Below are 14,249 nucleotides of genomic sequence, written 5' to 3' on the forward strand. Positions count from 1 at the left end.
GTCACAGGTTCCCCTAATATTATTGTGGTTCATTGCCTGCATTTATATTTAAAGGAAATACTAAATGCTAAACTTCAATTACGGATTAGCAAAACTAAAGATGTAATATTCCCATCCAGATTCTACATACTCTGTGACACAGATTAAGAACCTCGGTGATATTAATGGCCTAATTTTATAAATTTGAGGCTCAGAGATATAAATTAGGTTGCTGCAGCTTCCAAAAAGCATGCATTCTAGGACCAAGAATTCTTAATGATTTTTTTTGGAATTCTGTTTGCTACACTACCTCCCAATTTTGGAACTGCTAAACAGAGGGATGGGAGGGAGTTTTCTTCATGAATCAAATGTGCTTCCCTGGCCTTATGCAATGCAATGCTTATGCTGCTGTTCAAATCCACAAGGTAAAACTGGCTTGTACCTAGTGATGGGAATTCCAAAAGTAAGTTAAATGAGGAAACTCCATTCACACTGAACTCTAGTGTCAAAGAACATCTCTACTTGGGAATGGCTTAACACTGGGAGAAAAAAAGCACCAGCTTTGCTATAAAGAGGGCAATCCTTGGCCCTTTTTCCCCCTTAAATCCCCAAACCACTTAGTGGGTCAGAATAGAGAAAGAAAGGGAGAGAGGTAGTGACGGGAGGGGGGTTGTCGGGGAGAAAAAAATGAGAGAGACAGACAGACAGAGAGAGGAAGGGAGAGAGACAGATTAATAGCTGGTGCCAATTTTAAAAAAAGGTTAAGAAGGGGCTTATATGTGTATTTGCTTACATTATTCCTAAGGCCAATTCTGATAAATCCTTCGGAGGCAAAAAGAAGATACAGCCATCTGCCAATGTGGATTCTGCTTCTTGGCTTCCAAATATCATAGCTGTCACCAGAGCAGCCAGCCCAATTGCGGGGGGTGGGGGTGGGGGGGGGGGGTGTTAGAGGCAACATCTGTACACTAAGTGCACCACTAAACAGCAACAAAATCCTAGGGCCACCCCTCTCTGTTTCCTCGAGTGCTTTCTTTGGTCGGTCCTACTTCTCCACTCCTTTGGGAGTTTCCCATTCTATTACGTAGGCGACAGGGTGAGAGGTCCCAGCTTTCATGATTGTGAGTGGTTTGGCTGTGTGTGTACATGTGCGCATTTGTGCGTGTGCGTTGGGGGAAAGTGAGGCGTGCTCCAAGGGGTTTAGAAAGATTAATTGCCAATTTAAAACATTTCCGGAGCGTTTGAATGTTTATCTCAAAAGACAATCCCAGTCTCAAATTCAGCGAAATGAACAATACTGATAAGGAAAATGAAGAGGGTGGGAAACCCACACAGTCAAATGGAGCTGTCCATACAGCGGGCGTGACAGGGGAGCTCTCGGAGGAAAGGCGCTATGCAGAGAAAGTCCCTCTGGCTCTTGTCTCTCGGTCCACAATCCGGCAACGCTTCCTCCGTAAAAGCATTAATAGGAAAGAAACCTAAAACCCGGAGGGGTAGCGATCGTCGGGAGCAGTTTCCAGACTCCCTTCCCCGCGGCCGGGAGAGGTCCCTCTCCCCCCGCGACTGGCACGGAATGTGGTGATCCGGCCCGGGGCGGGGGATGACTTCATGCTGCCGGAGCGCGGCGGCGAGAGCAGCTGCTGCAGCCGGCAGGTGGGGTGGGGGCCGGCGGAGCTGACCAGGCACTCGGCCGGCTCCGCGGCACTGCGGCCCGGGGGCAGCGGGCGCTGGGACTTGAGCTGACTCCATCCCGAGAAGGTAAGCCGCCCGGCTATTATTAGCTTCCCCCACGTCGCTAGGTTCTTTCCGCGCGGTTAGTAATGGGGTTTGCAATACACGGGGAAGAAGGGGAATATCTCTGCTGCATTCTGCAAAGGGAAAAGGAGCAACAACTGGATTGAAATGTTAATCAGCCAAGTGCCTGAGATTAGAGGAGCGGTGTTACTGGGCAAACAAAGAAGACGGTCAGCCTCTATACTCTTCAAGATAACCGACCGTTGCAATGCCAGGTTTGCTTAGACACTGAAGAAGATTCAAAATGTGAAATAATTGGAGTTGCACTTTTATCTTTCTACTTCAGCCTTCACTTGGTTATTTTCTGGTTTTTGGAGCAGCAGGTCCTTGGAGGTAGCTTGATGAAGTAATCAGAAAGCTTTCCTCTCTTGCCTTCCTCTGTCCTCTCCCTCCCTAGTTGTCAGGATGGGTCTGTGCCCATTTCAATGTCAAACACCGACTTCAATACTGAACCTTTAGTAAGAGTCTCAGATTAGAGGAGAAACTTCTCTTATCTCCTGGAGTTCAGCTTGGGTTGAGCAGCACTTGTCTCTGCTTCTCCCTTCATTTATCATCTTCTCTCGTCAATTACTTCATTGATTTCCACCCCCCACTCCCTTTCCCCGGAATGCCGGGTCCATTCACAGGCCAGCTCTTGTCAGCTCCTATCCACAACCTCTGTTCCACGACTGATTTTGTCAAGGACCTACAAAGGGCATTGCCCTATACCACTTTAGTATTCTCTCTGTATACTGTTACTTGCGTCCTTCCCCCAAATACAAGGCATGAAAAATCCTGCTTTTAGCCCAGTACCAACATGGATCCTGATAACTCCCTTCACTGTAGTCACTGCGGCTACAAGAGGATTTTGAGGACAGCAGAATCTGTTGGGGTGTGAGAAAGAGGACCATACTTATATCTTTGCTCCCTGTGCATAGGCATAGGTGAAAGTACAAATGTGAATGTGTCTATCCAGTTTTTCTTGAAGCGTTTTAGTCCAGCTGGGTTGTGAGACACCTACCTGGGTAGGGTTTGGGGCAGGTCCTCCCCAAAAAGCAAGCAGTGTGTTTGTCCTAGGATTCCCCAATAACATCAGAAGAGTTTCCAGAGAGGCTTTCCCCACAGGCAGTTAGAAAGCCAATGGAGCTGGCCAATCTAAACCTCAGGTTATTTGAGCATCCTCAAGTCAGTTTCACCATTTAGGGTTTCTGACCACTTGTTCTAGGATTTCCCCACAAACCTCTTGATGCTGAGCTCAAGTGCTGCCACGTAGGGATGTATATTTGAATAATACGCTTTGAAATGGTTAAGATGGCTGTGATGGGGATTGCAAATGTGCCACTTCACCAACAGAGAGTAGTTGCAATAAGCCAGACTGGGGCATCTGTGTGCCAATATACTATTTAACAGGTGATCTGTTATCTTTAAATTTAGATAGTCTGACTCGATAGCCATGTAATTTTATTTTAGAAAATTAAAATAGGAGATCAATGAAAAAGGCAAGGTTTATAGCTAAAAATTGATCTCTGTCTACCTTCCTTTTTATATATTGCTTTTAGACAAAGATACTGGTTTTGAAAAATCATGTTCATTCTATTATATACCATTATTGCTTTTCTGAATACAATTTCTTTTTATAAAATACACCAAAGAAGGATTTGATTTGGCTTCTTTGTCTCTACCTTTAGTATATGAGGCAGAGGGAGTGGAGGAGGTAGGCAAATCCAAGTGGCCCACTCTGGGAACTCTTCCCCTGGATCACGAAAACCTCAGCATCAATTTTTTTCTTTTTTCTTTTGGCTTGTTTTATTATTATTATTATTATTATCATTATTACTACGTGTTGAGTGTGGTTTGGATTTGAAATATTAAAATTTCAAGATTCTGCGATTTTGAAACAGGCACACCAAATAGAAGAGGGAACAAAGAGCAAGAACAGCAAAACCCTTTATTCTACTATCTTTCTTTATTAACCTTCAAATATTTAACTATATAGATAATGATTCTGAATAATAAGTGATAATAAATGTTAATATAATAATTCATTTTAAGAAATTACGAAATATAGATTAGTACAATTGATCTTAAGTACAATAAAAATTTCTATAATTTCGAGGTTTCTTTATGTTGACTACTTAGTGCATGAGAATATCCTAATAACAGTTAGAAATTGAAAGTGTCTATTAGCTGGGTTTCTGAAGAAACTGAATTCTCTGGCAAGAAACGGGTCAGAATACCAAGACTGGTACTGCCTAAGCTGGCATCATACTGCCAGTGGCTTCATAGGTGAAATGAATTCACTAAGTTATGGACCTGCTTTTGAGAAGCCTTTCTGCGAAGAGAGAAAATAAGTTAGAAAATTTAAATTTTCATTTCAGTGCAACTGAGGAAGATAAATAAATTTAAGGGATTTCCGAATTTAGTCTTTGTTATGTTGAAATAATTTTTTTTTCTGAGAAAAATGACCAAATTCAGAGTCCAACGAAGAAATATATGTATGACTTCATGACTGAAACTGATTTATGACTTTATTTCCTTTCCTTTAAACGTTTCCCAGGGAAAGGAAAAATTAATTGTCTGTTCAAGAGATGGAGGAGGAATGAAAAACAGGAGGATGTGCACTATTAGATGCCAAATGAACTGCAGGCATTTTTGTAGATTTGACAAAATAGCATGAAGTCAATCTACTGCTTTCTAACCATGTAAAAAAAATACTTAGTTTAGTGGGTGGGCAGTGTTATCAGTAACTCAGTACAAATTTAGGAGTCAAAGTTGACTTATCATAACAAAAGGCATTTTCTGGTGCTACCTTATTTTCATTAGTTACAATTGAAATAGACTTATTTTGAGATTTTGAAACATGGAAAAGAAAAAAAATAGGAATAATAAAGCTCAAGAACTGTATTTCTGTTCAACCAGTGTCTCCAGTGAAAACACTATAAAAAGTGCTATTTTGAAAGTTGCCAATGGCCTCCTGACGGTCAGATTTATGTAATATTTCACCCCCTTCATTATGTCTTTAAGTTCTCATCCATGTTCTTTTTAAGTTAAATATTTGTGTTTATTATTTTTTTTTAATGTTTATTTATTTTGCAGAGAGAGGGAGAGAGATTGAGAGTGCATGAGGGTCTGGGGAGGGTCAGAGAGAGAGGGAGATAGAGGATATAGAGCGGGCTCAATGTTGACAGCAGAGAGCTGGATACAGGGCTCAAATCCATGAACCGTGAGATTATGACCTGAGCTGAAATCAGACGCTTAACTGACTGAGCTCACCCAGATGCCCCAATACTTGTGTCTAAAAGTATTATTAATAAGTAATATGCATCAGGCAGTGAGATATCTCCTTATCTAGTTTCTCAGTAATCCCCTTAAGCTACCCTATGATCAGCCTGAACCAAGTGCTCTTTATTTCCAGTTTGTGCCCCCATGATGTCATGCCTATATGTCTTCATTCATTCGTTTCACTCCTCCTGTACATGTCAAAACCTTACTCACATCAGACACTGCCTCTTCCATGAGGCTTTCCCCATACCCACTTGTCTTTGCATCAGATAAATTTTCTCCCTTGTCTAAATTCCTATTGTACTTTCTATTGTGGTCTGTTCTTTAGTGTGAACATAACTTGTTCTTCTAAAATACCCTTGGGGAACATGGTTTGTGATGGCCAACTTTTTATTACCTGCAACTCATAGTACAGTGTCTAGCTACATACAGGTCTTCAACTTATGAGGGGCTTACATCCCAATAGACCCATCGTAAGTGGAAAATACCGTAAATCAAATGCACTTAATACCTAACCTACTGAACACCATATCTTAGCCTAGCCTACCTTAAATGAGCTCAGAACACTTAAATTGGCCTGCAATTGGGCACAATCATCTAACACAAAGCCTATTTTACAATAAAAGTACTGAATATCTCACATAACTTATTGAATACTCTACTGAAAGTTAAAAACAATTGTTGTGTGGGTACAGAATGGTTGTAAGTATATCCGTTGTTTACCCTCATGATCGCGTGGCTAACGGAGCTGTGGCTTACTGCCACTGCCCAGCATCACAAAAGAGTATGGTAGTGCTTGCTCACCTGGGAAACAATCCAAATCCAAAAACTGAATTGTAGTTTCTATTGAACATGTATCTCTTTTGTACCATCATGAAGTTGAAAAATCATAAATTGAACCATCCTAAGTCAGGAACGTTTTGTATATGCATAGATGTTAAGTAATTTGATTTTAGTGGAGAAATTAGTTATTCTTTCCCAGGGATATATCTCTACCTACTCTTCTCTGTTAGCCAAGTTTAGCTCCCAGTATGTGTGCAAGTATCATTTAGTTTTTAAAAATATTTATATAATAATATAGTGAAAGCAAATTCAAATAATTATATTCAACAGAAGTTATTGTAAATTTCCATGCCATTAAATGTACATTAGTTCATACTTACTAATAGTATGCTACGATTAATAAAACAAAACTTTAAAGGAGAAATTGTTACTTGCTTTCAACATGCTTGCATTTTCTGAAAAAGAATAAGCAGAAGAAGGTACCTTACATATATAAGTACTTGTCCAGTTACAAGGTACTCTGCAGGTACTTTCACTTGTGGTATCAAATTTCAACCTTCTACTAGCTGTTGATTTTACATTGAAGAAACTGAGATTCAAAGATGTCATGTCACCTAAATGTTTAGCAAACATTCTTTCCAAGTTACCATGTTGCCCTTTGAAGTATTAAGAGCCAAGGAAAGCATGATAAAAATGTAGTAGTTTAAAATTGTTTTGTAATTAATCTTTCCAGTGTTTCTTAAACTTTTGGGTCTTAACATCCCCTTTGATAATTCAACAAAGGTGGTGCCTCCAGTCTCCAAGTACATACACACACATGCACACACACACACACACACACACACACACACACACACACATACAATTGTAGGTGTTTAAGGACCCACTAAAGTATTCTTTAGCAAATGGTTTAAGAACATCTACTCCGGACTCAACTTTGACAATATATGTGTCCTTTATTAGCCCAGACATTTTTGGCACTTGAAATGAGGTTCTCCTTCTATTGTACTCCCTGCTTTAAAACCTAAAATGAGAGCTCTTCACTATCACTGGCACAAAGGCAGCTAAAGATGATTCGGAAGCAAGTGCCAGTGAGAGGAGTATTCAAAGAACCCTGATTCATGGAAAAGGAATCCCAGAAGGAGTTCTGAATGTAACACATTCTAAATGATTTATTTAGGGTTTTCCAATCAAAACCTTTTTTTTTTTTTTTTTTTTTTTTACAAAAAAAGAAACAGTTCTAGACTTAGAGTACTGTAGTGCCAAATATGTAGAAGAACATTGCCAGAAATTGAGTGGTGTAGTCTACTTTGAAACATATTCAGTGTTCTTAAGATGGATGTATGTCTGCCTCAAAGTTACTATTTCTTTCTGGTAATTCTGTCTGCAGTAATGTATTTGCTTTTGCCAAGTTAGGGGAAGAAAGACAAATTCATCCCTCCTAGGTTCTAAAACAATTGCCAGCATAAAAATACATTAAAAATTCTTAACTGATACTTGGAGAGACCGGTACAAGCTAGCATGGTTCTTGCTGATGCTATTCAAAGGAAAGTGTGACAACATTAATCTAGAAAAAACATAGATGGAGAGAAAGAAAACTCAAGAGGCCAACTTAACCTGCTGTTTTCTTTACACTTCCCAAAATATGGTAACTGTATAAGCTCCTAAAATAAGGGCAATTTTATGAAAACTTTATAATATGCTTAATACAAAGTAAATTTATACTTTAAAATATAGTGGATTTGTATTATTTTTATTGTGGTAAAATAGGAATAACAAAATTTACTGTTTTAACCATTTTTAAGTGTACAATTCACTGGCATTAAGTACACTGACAATGTTGAGCAGCCATCACCACTAACCATTTTCAGAACTTTCTCACTATCCTAAACAGAAAGTTTGTACCCATTAAAGAGTTACCCCTCATTTTCCCCTTTTCTCAGCCTCTGGTAAACTCTATTCTATACATGTATGGATTTGCCTGTTTTTAGCCACGTCATACAAGTGGAATCATACAATATTTGTCATTCTATGTCTGGTTTCTTTTCACTTAGCATAATGTTTTCAAAGTTTACCCACGTTGCAGCATGTGTCAAAATTTCATTATTTTTAAGGCTAAATAATATTTTAATTATATAATGATAATTATATTAATTAATTATATTTATATTTATAATTATTATATTTCTATTATATTAATGATATCTAGCATAGACACTACCATATCACCTTTAGTAGATGCCTAGTAAGATGTGCTAAGAATGTGCCATAATTTTATTCAATGAAAACCCAGTGATAAATATTTATAAAGTTCCAAATTGTTTTGTGATTTTACGGTATGTGGTAACGGGCACAAAGGTATATGTCTTTATATGTTGTTGCTTTTACTTTTGTCTGTGTGGTTTTTTTTTGTTACTGTTGTTATTGTTCTTGATGGTGCCAAGACCCAGGATTGGCACTTCTCCTTTTGATGGGAAAATTCTTGGAGTGGTATTGTTGGGTCAGAGGTAACACATGCACTTTTATAATTTGAAAAAGTATATTGACTATAAAAAGTCATAAACTTCTTCAAAAAAATAGTATTTCTGTATTTTCTGTAGCCATTTCTAACTATCTTAAAAATGAATGCAACTAATATAAAGGAATCCATTTATCATGATTTGAGCAAGGAAATATTTTCACTTTTTTCATTTCTAATTCATGGAGGAAAAAATACTATACATGAGTATTGACAGATTTCAAGTTTTTCAGACACACATTTTTATCATTTCAAAGATATTACAGAGTACATCACAGATGTCAGTCAAGTCTCATAACAACACGGTAGAAAAACTAGTAATATCTATAGTTAGCTTTTTTTTTTTTTTTTAAGCTCCAGCAATGGGTCATTTGAATCTAGCCCAATCTAAAATTTGGTCCATTTTTTAGTTCAAATTTATGTACTGCATTATAGTAAATCTTTTATTTTGTTGGGTTTTTTTCTTTAGTTTCTCTTTAGTATATTCTTTAAAAAATTATTTTTTCATGTGTATTTATTTTTGAGAAAGAGAGAGAGTCAGAGCACAAGCAGGGGAGGGGCAGAGAGAGGGAGACATAGAATCTAAGCAGGCTTCAGGCTGTGAGCTGTCAGCACAGAGCCCAATGTAGGGCTCAAACTCACGAATGAACCGTGAGATCATGACCTGAGCTGAAGTCGGATGCTTAACCGATGGAGCCACCCAGTCGCCCCTTTTAGTGTATTCTTTTTAATTTGTTCTGGTGAGAGTGTCGTATTTAAGCTAAACTACAGAATATTGGAATGTATGAAGTAAAACAGAATTGGCAAGACTTTTAACTACCTTCTCAGAAGATTGTCTTGATTTGCACTGTCCGAGAGGGGAGAAACAAAGAGCTTGCTAGGGATTGCATCATGTTTTACCCTAATTAGACATTAACATGCTAAAATGTCAAGGATGAAGCAACATGTTTATAACATATTTTTTAAAAGCTACTTAAAACTGAAGTGTTAGAAGAACATAGATAGACATACCCTAGACACTTCACAATAATGCTTTTTCTTTGGTTGATTGGGATGAAAAACCTATTAATAAACATTTCTCTATTATTTACTTTTATTGCTGCCTGATCAAACCTTCTTTAAAAAGCAGGCATAAAACAAATAAGCATTCTGACCTTTGCTTAAATAAGCAACAAGAACCTCACATCTTGATCAATGCACTGCCATGTTTATGAGACTGAGGGTACAAGCATTGGCTTTGTTGGGTCATTGCAATCATAGCAGCAGTACAACCCACTTTGTTGCTTCTCTTCTATACTGCAGAGTTTGGCTGCATAAACAGAGAAGTCAGTAATATCTTTCATGCCATTTCTTACGCTCCTCTCCATGATTTTCATGCTCAGGTTCTCTGATAATTGAAATGTAGTGAAAAACAACAAGGGTGTTAATTCCTTCTATCCATTCACAAAACTTAATCCTGCTAGGACTTGCAAAAATAATATTGAATCTGAATTGGTGGGTACCCCAATGGAATAATGAGAATAATCTGTCAGACTCACCAATTCCCAATACAGATTTAAAGATCATCAACTTTTAAATATTGCAAAGATTTAAAATGATTTTAAAAATTTTAAAATTTGGGGCTTATTTATAAGGTAAGCTCACTAGAGAACAGTGCACTTTTAGAAGGATTCATTCTGAAAAGACTGCATTTTTTTAACCACTACCTTCCAAAATAAATTGTGACATATCATTGTTCATCCAAATTAATATCTCATCTCAAGGAAGTGAGTTCATGGGGAAACTGCCTTCAAGTAATCTGTGATTTCCTGCAGTGGATCAAGCTGAAATGCAACAAGGCTGACATTCTTAACTACAGTAACACACCTTATTTACTAGGATTACCTAATGATTAGTACACAAGAGTCTTAAAATAACCTGAGAATGTCCATTGATAAAAGTTAGTCAACACATGGCTGGTGTTCCTGTAGAAGACAAATCTAAATTTCATATCTTACATCATCTGCATATTAGGGAACAACCCAGGATTGCAAACCAAAGCATGAGACAGTAGTGTTTAGTATATTTTATAGGTGTTAAGGTTTCTAGGGAGCTTACTAGTATCATACACTGTAGTAAGTACTCAATAAATGTACAGTCATTTTCAAACTATAAAATATCAGAATCATAAAAATTTCTGCAACTCAAATGATTAGTTTCATGTTTGACATTAAAAGCATTTATAAAATATTTGTTGAACAACAAAATAAATCAGTACCATTTAGTTTTGAAAGCTGCTCCCCAACACAAAATAATTGGCATTCTATATATGTTTATTGCGATTATTTTTGTAGGTGTAGTGGCAATGAATTATGAATGGGATTACCCTCCTCTCTTGCCAAACCATAGTCCCTTCCCTCTGAGGTTTTGTAGGGTGCAAATTACAAATAATGCATATTAAAGATTGATATATATCTAGTAAGCACTTTAAGACACTCAGCCAAACACAGTCCTTTTACCCGGGACAGGAAGACATGACATTACCCTTCTTTCTTTAACTTCAATGGATTTGGACTTTAAAAAATTCAAAATGCAAGATTTTAATAATAAAATAATAAAATATTAATCAATGGTTCTCTTATGTCCGTGCCTTTTTCAATTTCATTTATTGTAAGGAACACAGTGATAGAGAAAGCAAAATTTTGGTTGATTGAAAATATGCAGGTTTGAGATAATCATCCTGTAACATCTTCACTGGGGCTTCGTAAAGTCAGTATTTGACCAGAAAAATTAAATTTGACAATAAAATGACCTGACACTAAACAGTCCATTGACTAAGCAGACGAAGGGTTGGCCTTTTGGTTATCATTTTTTAAAAAATCACTAACTTGTTCAGGCAAAAACCTTAAATGTTTGAATTTCCCCTTAATAGATAAAAAGGAAAAGAAGTAACAGGGCAATATGAAATAATATAACAGGGTTATGAAAGCAGAGCAATTGGGTTGATCTCAAAACGTTTGACTATAAAATTAATGTTTTTTGTTCAATTTGATAATTTTACTCAGAGCTCTCAGGCAGCTTTTGATCACTTTCAGAACCAATCAAAAAAGCTCTACGCATCATCTTCAAAGTATGCTGATCACTAGACCTTCCCCTTCCCTTGTTTGTGTGTTTATTTTGGGAGTTTTAGCTACCACTTATGTTGAAATCATGTATTTTAAGAAGTGAATTTGAGCTTTGAATTGTAACGAGTTTGAATCCCACCTTTACGATCTACTAGCTATATGACTTACTATAAGTTACTTAACCTCCGTGACTGGTTTCTTGGTGTTTAAAACAGGAAAAGCACAGGGTTGTTGTGAAGATTAAAGAAGATATCATAAAAGAGAATTTAGTGCAGTTTTTGAAACACTGTAAGGGTTAATAAATGTTTTTAATTTCTGTTATTTTTATTCTCACGGGCAACTTACAACCAGACCTCATTACCACAACTTCTCCCAAATGTTTATGAACTCTTATCCTACCTCTCCCATGTTAGTTAAACTAAGCCTTGAAATGACCTTGAACCTCACGGGAAGATGTCTCTGTGCAGGTAATGCCACCGGTGGGAGAGGTTGAAGCCAACACAAAGCAAAGTTGTCAGGCTCTGATCTGGCAATAGCTGCGGGAATTAGACTTAACTTCTATTTTTACCTCTGCAAGTAGTTGATTGGATGACCTGGGAAAAGTCAGTTGGCTATTAATTCTGCATCTTATTTTCTTTTGAAATTTTACCATATGTCTAATCACTCTTGTCACTAACTCATTATCAGAAAGGATATTAAGATTGAAGAAAGGTGTTGATGTCAGAAGCAAGTGTCAGATAAAATGGGGAAGCTCCCTTACTTAAAAGCAACAGTTGACTTTTATTTATTTATTTATTTTTGTTTGTAATACAATATGGAAGTTCTTTGGAGAGAACAACTTTAATTTATAGAGAGTTGTTAACATTCACTTCCACTGGCAAATGTCTTTGAAGAACCTGCTAATTATCTGCCTTATAACCAAATGTATATATATTTTTATGTGCAACTATTGAAGAAATTTCTTATTGTTAATATATTAAGTTGTCCAAAAAGGAAAATTAACTTGTAACTCCATTGTACATCATATATCAAGGACTCTTTTTGGTATATGATGTCTTTCTATTTAATTGAAGCTCAATGAATTTAGCAGGAACATATAAGCATTTTAATATTCCAGGTCTTATTCATTACTGGGTGCTACTGATTAGATGTGATCAATAGCAACATCTTTAAACTGTGAAATTAAAAAAAAAGCCTCAATTAGTGTGAAAACTTTAGTAGAAACACTGCCTATAAAAGCTTCATTATTAGTATACTGCTTTAGTATGATAAATTTTGGGGCTTAAACACATAAATTTACTTTTTTTTTCCTTATATGGCTTTTTATTATTAATATGAGTCATTTTGGTTTAAAGAAACCAGTACAAAAACTGTCTGGAGCTTGTGTTTAATATGTAAGCCACACTTCTTCACAGGTGAGAACTGACTGGTGATCACTAGCCAGATTAGCAATAATTTATTTTGTTTGGTTGAGTCAACCTATGTGTACCTGGGAACAGAATAACTTTATTCTTTGTATGAGTAAGCCTGTCCTACATTTCCAAACCCATATTGTTAATTCATGTTTGGATCCTGAATTCATTAGCTATTCACCAAAGGCTTCAGGCATATAGATTGTTGGCATAGTCTGGTTCTAAGATGAGATGTTATAAATAGTGAAAATACCTGCTTTAAACATATAGTACATACATGTATACACATATAAGTAAATTTATATATTTTAAGTGTATTGTATATTAATTATATTTAATCAATAATGTGTGAATATATATATATATATATACATACATATATACATGTATATGTGTATACTTTCATGAACATTTTCCTTCTATTTCAAATATTTGATTACTTTATAGTTGGATTTCATTTAAAATAAACAGACAAGTTCTTGGAAATGCGTTTGAACATTCTTTGTTTCCAGAGTCAAGTTTTGGGGAAAAAACCTTATCTTTTCACTGGATATTTATTTTTCAAAAGTTAAAGGAATATTTCAAAAATTTCAAAGTGATTCTTTAATATATGAATATGTATTTATGTACCTCAGATTGATATATACATGTGCATGTGTGTATGTGTTTATTTCTTTAAATGTTTTAAACTTAATCTTACTGAGTTATTACTACTATCCAATTATGTGAGAATAATAGTATAGTTGCCTGTCAGCTTGGAACATACTCCTGTTCCATTTGATTATTTTTTATGTCTTATGTTCTCTGATTGTCCATCATCTTTTCCGCTTTAAAAATATGTTTTAGAAGGCATAAAATGCATTCTTCTATATTGGTATTTCATGTTATAATTTTCTGGTGTCCCACAAATCCTAATTTAGAGTGTTCTCATTTTACCAGTATTTCAGAAAAGAAACACTGTCCTATTGAAAATCATCAGGTCTATCTGTTCACTAGGTATTCTTCGCTTTTTCTGTTAGAAAATGAGTAGGGAAAGAGAAGGAGATTCTGCACTATGGAACATTTTAGTTCTTTTTCTACACTTACACCTAATAAAATGCAAACAATAAACATGAGAGTGGCAGTTACATATCCCCAAATTAGGACATAGACCCAATATACTGTAACTTTTTTTCAAGTAAAAGAACCAAACTTGGTCTGGCATTTTTTCAGTCTTCCTCATCATCCTAACACAGGTAGTATAATATTAACTAGATTTTTAAAATAGCCATTGTTGATTAATGATGTCTATTTTTGGTTTTGCTAAGTTTTAACTGTTTTATAACACTTTTATACAGAGGCTTATATTAACAAACACCATTGGATTATTGGGTTTCCTCCTGCTTTATATCTGATAGC

General features: G+C 36.1%; 1 protein-coding gene across 2 annotated transcripts in view; it reads left to right on the forward strand.

The window, feature by feature from the left end:
- Positions 1-1,622: 1,622 nt before the first annotated feature.
- Positions 1,623-14,249, forward strand: part of PKIA (cAMP-dependent protein kinase inhibitor alpha) — a 94,572-nt gene continuing 81,945 nt past the window's right edge. Inside the window, exon 1 of one of the 2 annotated variants that reach the window (XM_019453326.2) lies at positions 1,623-1,737. The gene's annotated coding sequence lies outside the window, so the exon portion shown is untranslated. The remainder of the gene's footprint in view (positions 1,738-14,249) is intronic. The other variant, XM_019453327.2, reaches the window with a different exon arrangement.

Source organism: Panthera pardus, unplaced genomic scaffold (assembly GCF_024362965.1).
Source record: "Panthera pardus isolate Hobbes unplaced genomic scaffold, ASM2436296v1 HiC_scaffold_7, whole genome shotgun sequence".
Classification (NCBI taxonomy): Eukaryota; Metazoa; Chordata; class Mammalia; order Carnivora; family Felidae; genus Panthera; species Panthera pardus.